The 12,664-nt window shown below is 43.1% G+C and overlaps 1 pseudogene; it reads right to left on the reverse strand.

Moving 5' to 3' along the window:
- Positions 1 to 6,111: 6,111 nt before the first annotated feature.
- Positions 6,112 to 6,229, reverse strand: LOC126299820 (5S ribosomal RNA; annotated as a pseudogene).
- Between the last annotated feature and the right edge of the window lie 6,435 nt (positions 6,230 to 12,664).

Genomic DNA, 12,664 nt, shown 5'->3' on the forward strand with positions numbered 1-12,664 from the left:
AGACTCTCCTAGTAGATCAATGATCTCGTTTTGAATACCATCGTACGTCAACTTATACCCCGAACGCCCTAACCAATCTTCAAACTCAGGTATGTCATTCTTCCGGAGTTTCAACAACTGAAAAAAAATTTGAGTTTATATCTTCGTGCCCTCCAATTGCTAGTCTTTGTCGGCATAGAAATTGCACGATAGTAAGAATTGTCTCAAGAACTAAACGGCCTTTCTTCATATCACTATCTAAATGTTCATTCAATTGGGAGGCCACACTTTGGTTAGTGTTACAATTTAGTTTCAGAACATCTTCTTAATGCGTAAACGTATTTTTATGAAGATGGAATTTTTCGAAAGCCTTTTTCCAGTTAGAAAACCCTACAGAAGTAAATGCTGAAACGCCCCTTACAAAAATTAATGTGTTAATGTGCTGATAAACCTCTTACATTGTTTGATTTTCAAACAGCTGAGCAGAACTGAACGTACTCAGACATTTCGCATTTCGCTCTTTACCTATTCTGATCAACACTAAACTGACACACAATATTTTTAGCGCAATGCAATCTGACTTTCAATAATCCCTACAAAAGAATGGCCCTGACTAACATTAACCTTTCAGAAATCACTTACCTCACAAAAATCTTCGTGACTCGAACTACTGCAATACAGCGAGCGCCACTACTGCCAGCTAAATAAAAGATTCAAACTATTGAAGGCACTAACTACTGATAGCCATAGTTAGCAAATGAAAGATTTTGATAGAGAACAAATAATGTATTTACCTTAATAGTGTTCAAAAATCATAATATATATATCAGTTCATGACATCCAGTCTTACAAATTTACTGTCTCTGATGGACACGTCCAGATCATCCGCTCACAAAACTCCGCCATCTTTCGCCCCACATCCACCACTGCTGGCGGCTCACCTCCAATTGCGCAACGCTACGCGCTGTTAACAGCCAACTTCCCGACGCTACAATGGCGAATATTCCAACAATGCCACCCAGCCACAGACTGCACACAGCACAGCCAGTGATTTTCATACAGAGCGCTAGGTGAAGTTACCAAAATAATAACCTAAACAGCCTACTTACAATGCATCTTCTTTTTTTGAAGAAAATTGTAATATATTCTTAGTATCTGCCTCTTTGCAGGTTTTGCAAAAAACTTTTTCCGTAGATGCTTCATATTCTAGCCATGTATATTTGATCAACCAAGACTTCTGACATGATCTCCCTTACGGAAATTCCACGTTTCGGCTGTGAACGGTCCTCGCCTGAAGACGATGAAGCAATTTATGACACAATATTTGTAGGAGGTTGACTTGCAGTATCATCAACTTCCAAGTGCGCCTTTTTGGTAACAAATTTATCCACTGCAAACTTAATTCACAATACACTAAGAAACTAAAGTAAACGAATGAAATATAGTTTTTTAAAATTATCCACTAGGCCAAAAGTCGAAACACTAAACAAGTCTGCAGCATGCACTGCAGGAAACTATCCACACTGAATGACTGCGACAGCAGGGTGGGCGTCGTAATGTCTCAAAGCGTTAAGGCGACGCGCGGCTGAGGGTTCCAGGCGCTTCTGCTGCAGTCCTTTTGATGTTGCCGCGGCTGCAGCGCTGGCCCGCCGGCGCTAGACTTTTCCCGAAGGTTCGCGCACTGGGACAAATTCTAAGTGAGCCCGAGGCACCAGAACACTATCATGATTCACACCACCTGTTTTTAGTTAACCTGCTTACTACTGTAATAATTATTTGTTTTAGCTCATTACTGAATCTATTTTAAAAGGTAACTTTCGTCAAACAAGCGAAAAAATGCCAACATAATTTTGTGATTTTACAAAGCATAATATAACTAATAATTTTCTTAATTTATTGGGGAGGCTCCACCCCCCTCCCCTCCCCAAACGAATTTTTGAGGTGACTCGTGCCCCCTCAGGTCCCATGGAGTCGGCGCCTGTGTACCCGACGTAGCTGTGCGAAGGTACCAGCCATAAGACCCCTGTGTGGTTACGTGCTTAGCATTCGGGCTTTGCAAGAGGGTCGTTGATGAGCCGAAGGTTCCAGTACCGCGAGGTTGTAGGATGATACTCAACGCAAGGAGTTGGGTTTATATAAAAAGAGTTTTTCAGTGACTTGGATTAGGAGGCACGCAGTCCACTACCTGTTTGGTGGTGGTGACAGATCATTTCTCGATTTCTGGCAATACCTTAACGACCGAAATTGTGCAGTTGTCAAGAACTCAAACTACCAGCAATTTTTCTCTGGAGCGCTTTCCACAACTCCCCTCGCACGTTGATCATTCACGAGCAAACTGACATGCGATCTTTCTTTCATTTTACAGATGCGGTCCCCTCAACGCTTGTTCATACACACTTCTGAAAAGACGTGCGTCGATGTTCTGCTGATGTGTCACCACCACGCGGCATTTTCTTTCCCTCTGACGTCGAAGACGATCGCCAGTCTTTGCAAGGACATGCTGGTGCGACACAGATGGATTCATTCATGATAAAGAAGACAATAAATAAATAAATAAAAAGTAAGCATATATTATTAAAAGCAACGGCACCCTCCCTGTATCCTCCATTCCTGTTTTTTCTTTATATTTGTAGAAGTTGTTGGGGTCTTTCTCGACAGGAGCCAACACCTGAAGCAGTGGAGCTTTGCTTTTGGGGCTTCTACTTCATAATTTAGGGTAAAAGTGGCGGTGGCACTAGCTTCCACCTTTTTTTTTTTTTTGTAGTTTTAGATACTATCAGGAACGCGAGGATTAAAAAAATAAAAATGAGAAAAAATAAAAAAATTGCGGTTAGAGTCCTGCTATAAGGTTGGGTTGACAGAGGAGATAGAGAAGATCCAAAGAAGAAAGGCGCGTTTCGTCACAGGGTTATTTGGTAAGCGTGATAGCGTTACGGAGATGTTTAGCAAACTCAACTGGCAGACTCTGCATCGCGGTGTAGCTTGCTGTCCAGGTTTCGAGAGAGTGCGTTTCTGGATGAGGAATCGAATATATTGCTTCCCCCTACTTATACCTCCCGAGGAGATCACGAATGTAAAATTAGAGAGATTCGAGGGCGCACGGTGGCTTTCCGGCAGTCGTTCTTCCCGTGAACCAGACGTGAGTGGAACAGAAGAGAGAGGTTCCAACCGATTTCGCCTACACAAACAGCGGTTGACCGGCGTTGCCTGGTGAAACGTTGTTGTGATGCCTCGTGCAAGGAGGAGAAATGCGTGCCATCACGTTTCCGACTTTGATAATGGTCGGATTGTAGCCTATCGCGATTGCGGTTTATCATATCGCGATTAGCAGTCGAGATGACAGGCATCTTATCCGCATGACTGTAACGGATCGTGCAGCCACGTCTTGATCCCTGAGTCAACAGATGGGGACGTTTGCAAGACAACAACCATCTTCACGAACAGTTCGACGACGTTTGCAGAAGCATGGACTATCAGCTCGGAGACCATGGCTGCCGTTACCCTTGACGCTGCATCACAGACAGGAGCGCCTACGATGATGTACTCAACGACGAACCTGGGTGCACCAATGCAAAGCGTCACTTTTTCGGATGAATCCAGGTTCTGTTTACAGCATCATGATGGTCGCATCCGCGTTTGGCGACATCGCCGTGAACGCACGTTGGAAGCGTGTATTCGTCATCGCCATACTGGCGTATCACCCGGCGTGATGGTATGAGGTGCCATTGGTTACACGTCTCGGTCACCTCTTCTTCGCATTGACGGTACTTTGAACAGTGGACGTTACATTTCAGATGTGTTTCCGTGAGTCTACCCTTCATTCGATCCCTGCGAAACCCTACATTTCAGCAGGATAATGCACGACCGCATGTTGCAGGTCCTGTACGGGCCTTTCTGGATACAGAAAATGTTCATCTGCTGTCCTGGCCAGCACATTCTCCAGATCTCTCACCAATTGAAAACGTCTGCTCAATGGTGGCCGAGCAACTGGCTCGTCACAATACGCCAATCACTTCTCTTGATGAACTGTGGTATCGTGTTGAAGTTGCATGGGCAGCTGTACCTGTACACGTCATCCAAGCACTGTTTGACTCAATTCCCAGGCGTATCGAGGCCGTTATTACTGCCAGAGGTAGTTGTTCTGGGTACTGATTTCTTAGGATCTATGCACCCAAATTGCGTGAAAATGTAATCACATGTCCGTTCTAGTATAATATATTTGTCCAATGAATACCCGTTTATCATCTTCATTTCTTCTTGGTGTAGCAATTTTAATGGCCAGTAGTGTAGAATGAATGCAGTTTTCTCGCATTTACAGGAAATGTCCAGAGTTTCTAAGGGAAAACGCACATCGTTGATTTTTTAAAAAATATCTTCTTCTTCCGATAGTTTGAATGCAAACTATATATTACCAGTCATGAAAAATATATGGATTAAAATTAATTGTGAGCTGAGTCTAACCGTCACCTTATACATGTTCGTCTTTCGTAGATCGAACGCTAACCACCTGATCACCATAAACTCAAACATCTGGCATTACGCACAGACACATAAGGTCCATAATAGACCCGTATAACTTCTCTTGCGATTTTCTCGTAATTGCCAGTTTAGTGCACTTGCACATTATGCTGTTTTAATAGCCTACTGAAGGTGTACAAAGTTTGAAGTAAATCTATCATCCCAACGTCGTGGCCTTCCCTTATAAATTGCATCCTAGCTACTCAGTTACCAAGACGGCCTGTTGCGTCCAGATGTATTCAGACAGGAAAAGCAAATGGGTCTACAACATCCTGGTACAGAGAAAGGACATCCAGCCAGGAAAGCATTCCACTAAGAACCGTCACGCAAGCACAGGGCAGCTGTCTTTCCACGCCGCCTAGTTTACATACTGTTTTCTTGTCGCTTAGATAATCAATTTGCTATTTTCATGAGTCAGTCCACCTTGTCTCGATCTGATTCTAGTACATGTTTGCGCTGAGAGTCTGACGGTGGAGCGGCAAAGTGAAAGTTTAATGCTGTTTTCACTCTTAAAGTAACGGGGAAACAAGAAAAAGTAAGTGGAAACACACACACACACACACACACACACACACACACACACACACACCCATACACGCACAGAGATGCACAGACACGCATACGAACATGCACACACAATCTTCTGTACATAACAAAATAATGTTATCCATGTCTCCAGTCGTAAATTTTCGATGCAAATAACTTTCTACATTACGTTTTCTGCAGCTGCAGATGACAAACTGTGAAAGAGAAACAGATGTAACGAAAAACAGAGGAAAAAACCACAGGATGTTGTACCAATCAAATTTGTGGACCCACCTTTTACAAAACGGAAATTTCTATATGCACAGATATTAAGAGCAGTTTTTCTATTATTTAATAGAAAAAGGATAAAAAAACATGGATGGTGCTGTAACTTCAGTGAAAAATCTGGGTAAAAAAGAAAAAGATGTGTTTACACAAGATAAAACGCATCAAAAATCAAATTTATTTGTAAGCAGACATCGCCATTCCAGTAACAGCGCCGGCCGGTGTGGCTGTGCAGTTCAGTTTGGAACCACGTGACCGCTACGGTCGCAGGTTCGAATCCTGCCTCGGGCATGGATGTGTGTGATGTCCTTAGGTTAGTTAGGTTAAAGTAGTTCTACGTTCAAGGGGACTGATGACCACAGATATTAAGTCCCATAGTGCTCAGAGCCATTTGAACCATCTGAACCAGGATGTGTGTGATGTCCTTAGGTTAGTTAGGTTAAAGTAGTTCTACGTTCAAGGGGACTGATGACCACAGATATTAAGTCCCATAGTGCTCAGAGCCATTTGAACCATCTGAACCAGGAACAGCCAAGTAAGCTCTACAACAAACTCAGAAACACCACAGTAAAACCACATCAAATTATAAAACTAAACTCCTCTCGCACAGGCCATGAGGGCCTAAAGGTACCGACTGGCCGCCGTGTCATCCTCAGCCCACAGCCGTCACTGGATGCGGATATGGAGGGACATGTGGTCAGTACACCGCTCTCCCGGCCCTATGTCTGTTTCCGAGACCGGGACCGCTACCTCTCAATCAAGTAGCTCCTCAGTTTGCCTCACAAGGGCTGAATGCACCCCGCTTGCCAACAGCGCTGGGCACATCGGATGGTCACCCATTCAAGTGCTAGCCCAGCCCGACAGCGTTTAACTTCGGTAATCTGACGGGAACCAGTGTCACCACTGCGGCAAGGCCGTTGGCAATCAAATTATTCTGAACATAAAATTCAACAGACTCTGTCCTTCACATAATGTAATACCTAAATTCATACAAGTCAGTGTAAAAAGTGTCACCTGAAGCTCAATGCGTCAAACACAAAGCCGATATTTCCCTGTCTGAAATATGAAATTAGATACCAACGTACCAAGAAACAGGAATACAATGTCGAACTATTCAAAATTCATCTAGAACTAGGAAATTACATCAAAACCTCTGACATATTTAATGACATCAAGAATACTGTCAAGTAAAATACAGAAACACTAATAAAAAAAGAATGGGAATAATCACAACAAAAACTAAATAAACTTTAGAAACAAAACAAAACTGTCAAATACAGGAACAGAAGGCAAATAAACCATACATTCTGAAAACGAATGGTTATCTGCTATGACAAAGACCTAAATTCAATGTCAACACACATTACACATAATACAGTATTATAACAGAAAGTGAATACATAATAAAACAGCAAGAAAAGAACAGTAATTCATACTTCAACGCTGGTCTGAGAAGAGAATTAGTTGCAGAAGACATTACAAGCATAATAAAGGAAAAAATGTAACACATTGTTTGTAACAAAAATTGAAGAACAAAAAACGTAGAAAGAACGGGTCTCTCACCACAAAAGCAGACAAGAGTAACACTATTGTAATAATGAAACAGGGAGAGTACAAAAATAAAAGCTTAACATAGTAAAGGTACCAGAAGAATATGCGGATACTTCGAAAAATATCTCACATAAATTCATCAAACAGCAAATGGAATGGCTGAAAAAAAGACCCCAAGGCACCAAAACGAAACAACCTATCAAAAATTCACACCGATATGCCTAGTTGAAAATTTCAAATTTGGATCTACATACGTGGTGACAATTATTGAACTATATGAAAAAAACGTAAATTAGTTACAAACTTCGGTGTGTACACACTTTATGTAAACGCCACTTAAGATATTCGGATTTAGGTTATGACATGGTCGATAAACCTGCCATCGTTGATGATGATGTGGCGCAGACGAATAGAGAAATTCCGCTGAAGTGTCGGAACATCGATGCTGTCGAGGATGCAGTCGGGGTCCATGTCAGTGGCCTCTGGGTACCCCTGAGTCAAAATGTGATCCTCAAAGTGCTCCTCCAGGACATCAAACACTCTTCCGCTTCGATGGGGTCAAGCTCCGTCTTGCATGAACCACATCCTGTCGAAATCGTGGTCACCTTGGATAGTGGGGTGAAATCTTATTCCAAAACCTTCACATACCGTTCGGTAGTCACTGAGTCATCAAGGTATATCACACCGATTATTGGGTAACTGGACATTGTTTATCACACAGTCACCCGTTGGGGGTGAAGAGACTTCTCGATCGCGAAATGCGGATTCTCATTCCACCAAATGCGCCTATTTTGCTTATTGATGAAACCATCCAAATGAAAGTGGGGTTCGTCGCTAAACAAAACCATACATCAAAGCCCCGTTCGTCGATTCTATGGACAATAGCGTTGGTGAAACACAGCCGCTCTTCCGTGACCCTGGGGCGTAATGACTGATGGGTTTGAATTCTGTGTGGGAAGAGATGCAGGTCTCCAACAATAATTCGTCACAGTGTCTCCTGGTTGTTTCCCACCTGTTGTGCAGCTCGTTTGATCGATTTACTGGGGATGGTTCGAAACACAGCGCGTGTCTTCTCGATGTTTTCAGGCGTTTTCACCCTTTTTGGATGACCGACATTGCCAACACTGTCATCACGAACACTACTCGTTCTCTCAAACTTGCGAATCAAATTCTTGATTGTTAGCACATTTGGGCCGGTTGTCTTCAGCTTGAACTCGGTCGCAAACTTCTTTTGAGCCACATTTGGGCTGTTATTGCTCGCATAGTAGACCCTCATAAGCGCTATAAGCGCTCAAAGCATACACAACACTGAAGAACTAATTCAAAATATCAAACACATCCATATACCCACAACATCTAACACAAATAATTTGACATCACCTCCATGTACACCAATATCCCCAGCACAGGAATCGTCAACATCACCAAAAAGCAATTAGAACAGCGGAAAGACATTCCTGAACCCAATATAAAACAAGTAATAAACTTTCCAAAATTAATAACAGAGCGAAACTACTTCTTAGTAATGCCTGACGTTATCAGGAATGGAGAAAACGGTCTTTATGTGATTTATTAAATTTTAAAAAAATTTAGTAAAGTTTTTTAATAGCTACACCACATTTACCTAAGATAATTAAGATAATAAGACTAACTAGTTTCAATTGTGAGTAACGTCCAGATCTGTAAACAAGCAAAAAATGCATACATACAGAAAACTGCCTTAGGAAAACTTCTTAACAAAATAAGTATACAAGATTAAAAGGTTTGGAGGTTGTGACATGTGCTCATGTAGAAAGCAACATGAGTAAGATAAAGTTCGAAGCTAACAGCAACAACAAGATTGATCAAGGCTGTACACCTGCAGAAATACACACAAACAAACAAATATTTAGCAAAAATTTTTTCCATGCCAAATACTTTAAAGTAACAAGGAGACAACATTTCAAAGTGAAGAACCTGTAATTCACAGTAAAATACGAACATAACATGTATGAAACAAATATCCTGTGTAATAGTCTTTTGAAAGTGAACACAACAGAATTCCAGTGCTATATCGAAAAATTTAACAACGTAACAGACTGTTAAGAGATGCAGAATGAACATACCAGCTGTACCAGCAAAAATCACATCAATCATCAACTTTTAGTATTTACATAGTTGGTTACAATAGAAGCATAAAATTTTTTATCCATGCAGCACTGTAGTAACGACTGTGATGTAGGTTCACTTTAATATTTGACAGTTTTTACCTCTAATGTTTTATACTAACATTTTTTTTAATCCTGTAAAAGGGTATATATTTGTATATTATATGTTCTTCAAACACTTATCTCTTTTTAAGAAGTTTTTCAAAGGCGATTGTCTGTATTTTGGCTTTTGTGGTTGTTTACAGATCTAAAAATGGTTCTTATTTACAACTGAAACTAGCTAGTCATCTTGTTTTAATTACCTTACGTAAATGCTGGGCTGGTTTAAGCTGCAACGAGGCAAGCTACCGCTTGGAGGCGACAAGCTGAAAGGGACGCCTTAGGTGGTACAGTAGTAAGATTTCCGTACAGCATATATTGCTATTAGTAGCGACCGCTTGGGGTACAAAGTTGAGAGGGGCGCCTCAGGTGCCACAATGGTAAGACTTCCCTAAAAGAAGTTTGCTTCACGTCTGCTGTGCAGCGAGCTACCTTATTTAAGTATTAACTGTATTTTTCTTACTTGTCACTTCTTCCTCCGTGTGTTTTTGCTTTTAGGAAGCTTTAATTGTCGAGTGCTAGTAATAGCGTTCCATAGATTTCGTGCTTGTTTTGAATACAGTCAGAGAGTCCCTTTAGTCAGTCATAGTGCCAGTAGTGCTAGTGTTTGTTTTGAATACAGTCCAGAGACAGGTAGGCCTATTTTCATTGTTTTCTACAAGAAGTGGCTAGCAACCACAGTTTAGTCAACAATCAGCCGCCTTTAGTGAATTAGCAGTCTAGTTAAAAGTTGATTAACTCTCTACAGTAAATCGATTTCTTAGGATGGATAGGATGTGAGACTGTTGTGTACGGACGCAGTAGGAGCTGGCCACTGTTCGCGAACAGCTGAATGTGTTGATGGCCGCGGTCAGCCGTCTTCAGGCTGCTGCCTCGGAGTGTAGCGGCAGTGGGGAGTCTGGTGCGTCGCATGGTACACCCCAGGTGTTACATGCTTCACCCACTGTCCCTGCTATCGAGACATCTTCGCGGGCACCGGGCGCGGTTGGGCCACCCTCTCCCCAAGGGGAGTGGCGGGTTCAGCGGCGTTCACGGCGCACGAGGCGGAGGGTCAATGTGGAGGCCGGCCGTGTAGCATCGCCCGTTCTGCCTGTGAGTGGACATGTGGCCGCTCCTTCAGAAAGGTCCGAGCAGGCACACGGGGGGAGGGGATTATTAGTTATTGGGAGCTCCAACGTTAGGCGGGTGATGGAGCCCTTTAGGGAAATAGCGGAAAGGTCGGGGAAGAAGGCCAGTGTTCACTATGTCTGCTTGCCGGGGGGTCTCATCCGAGATGTGGAGGAGGCCCTGCCGGCGGCGATAATGAGCACTGGGTGCACCCGACTGCAAATTGTTGCTCATGTCGGCACCAATGACTCCTGCCGTCTGAGTTCAGAGGTCACCCTCAGTTCGTACAGGCGGTTGGCGGAATTGGTGAAGGCGGAAAGCCTCGCTCGCGGGGTGGAATCAGAGCTAACTATTTGTAGTATCGTTCCCAGAACCGATCGCGGTCCTCTGGTTTGGAGCCGAGTGGAAGGCTTAAACCAGAGGCTCAGACGATTCTGCGGAGATCTGGGGTGCAAATTTCTCGACCTCCGCTATCGGGTGGAGAAATGTAGGGTCCCCCTGAATAGGTCAGGCGTGCACTACATGCCAGAAGCGGCTACGTGTGGAGTGCACATGTGGGTTTTTTTAGGTTAGAGAATTCCCTCCCTAGGCCCGACAAGACGCCTCCTGAGACGCGGCAAGGTAGGAGTAGGCGAAATGGAACAGGGAATAACAATATTAATCTGCTAATAGTAAACTGCAGGAACGTCTATAGAAAGGTCCCAGAACTGCTCTAATTAATAAACGGTCACAACGCCCATATAGTACTAGGGACAGAAATTTGGCTGAATCCAGACGTAAACAGTAATGAAATCCTAAACTCAGATTGGAATGTATACCGCAGAGACAGGCTGGACAGTGAAGGGGGAGGAGTGTTTATAGCGATAAGAAGTGCAATAGTATCGAAGGATATTGACGGACATCGGAAATGTGAAATAATTTGGGTGAAGGTCACGGTTAAAGCAGGCTCAGACATGGTAATTGGATGTCTCTATAGGCCCCCTGGCTCAGCAGCTGTTGTGGCTGAGCACCTGAAGGATAATTTGGATAATATTTCGAGTAGATTTCCCCACCATGTTATAATTCTGGGGGTAAATTTTAATTTGCCGGATATAGACTGGGAGATTCGACCGTTCATAACGGGTGGCGGGGACAAAGAATCTAGTGAAATTTTTTTAAGTGCTTTATCTGCAAACTACCTTGAGCAGTTAAACAGAGAACCGACTCGTCGCGGTAACATACTAGACCTTCTGGTGACAAACAGACCCGAACTATTTGAAACAGTTAACGTAGAACAGGGAATCAGCGATCATAAAGCGGTTACTGCATCGATGAATTCAGCCGTAAATAGAAATATTAAAAAAGGTAGGAAGATTTTTCTGTTCAGCAAAAGTGACAAAAAACAGATTACAGAGTACCTGACGGCTCAACACAAAAGTTTTGTCTCAAGTACAGATAGTGTTGAGGATCAGTGGACAAAGTTCAAAACCATCGTACAATATACGTTAGATGAGTATGTGCCAAGAAAGATCGTAAGAGAAGGAAAAGAGCCACCGTGGTACTACAACCGAGTTAGGAAACTGGTGCGGAAGCAAAGGGAACTTCACAGCAAACATAAACATGCCCAAAGCCTTGCAGACAAACTAAAATTACGCGAAGCGAAATGTAGTGTGAGGAGGGCTATGCGAGAGGCGTTCAATGAATTCGAAAGTAAAGTTCCATGTACTGACTTGGCAGAAAATCCTAAGAAATTTTGGTCTTATGTCAAAGCGGTAGGTGGATCAAAACAAAATGTCCTGACACTCTGTGACCGAAATGGTACTGAAACAGAGGATGAAAGACTAAAGGCCGAAATACTAAATGTATTTTTCCAAAGCTGTTTCAGAGAGGAAGACTTCACTGTAGTTCCTTCTCTAGATTGTCGCACAGATGACAAAATGGTAGATATAAAAAAAATGAGTCAAATGGCTCTGAGCACTATAGGACTTAACGTCTTTGGTCATCAGTCCCCTAGAACTTAGAACTACTTAAAACTAACTAACCTAAGGACATCACACACATCCATGCCCGAGGCAGGATTCGAACCTGCGGCCGTAGCAGTCGCGCGGTTCCGGCCTGAGCGCCTTAACCGCGAGACCACCGCAGCCGGCGGTAGATATCGAAATTGACGACAGAGGGATGGAGAAACAACTAAAATCGCTCAAAAGAGGAAAGGCCGCTGGACCTGATGGGATACCACTTCCAGTTTACACACAGTACGCAAAGGAACTTGCCCCTCTTCTTGCAGCGGTGTACCGTAGGTCTCTAGAAGAGCGTAGCGTTCCAAAGGATTGGAAAAGGGCACAGGTCATCCCCGTTTTCGAGAAGGGGCGTCGAACAGATGTGCAGAACTATAGACCTATATCTCTAACGTCGATCAGTTGTAGAATTTCGCAACACGTATTATGTTCGAGTATAATGACTTTTTTGAAGAC

The sequence above is a fragment of the Schistocerca gregaria genome, chromosome X, assembly GCF_023897955.1.
Source record: "Schistocerca gregaria isolate iqSchGreg1 chromosome X, iqSchGreg1.2, whole genome shotgun sequence".
Lineage (NCBI taxonomy): Eukaryota > Metazoa > Arthropoda > Insecta > Orthoptera > Acrididae > Schistocerca > Schistocerca gregaria.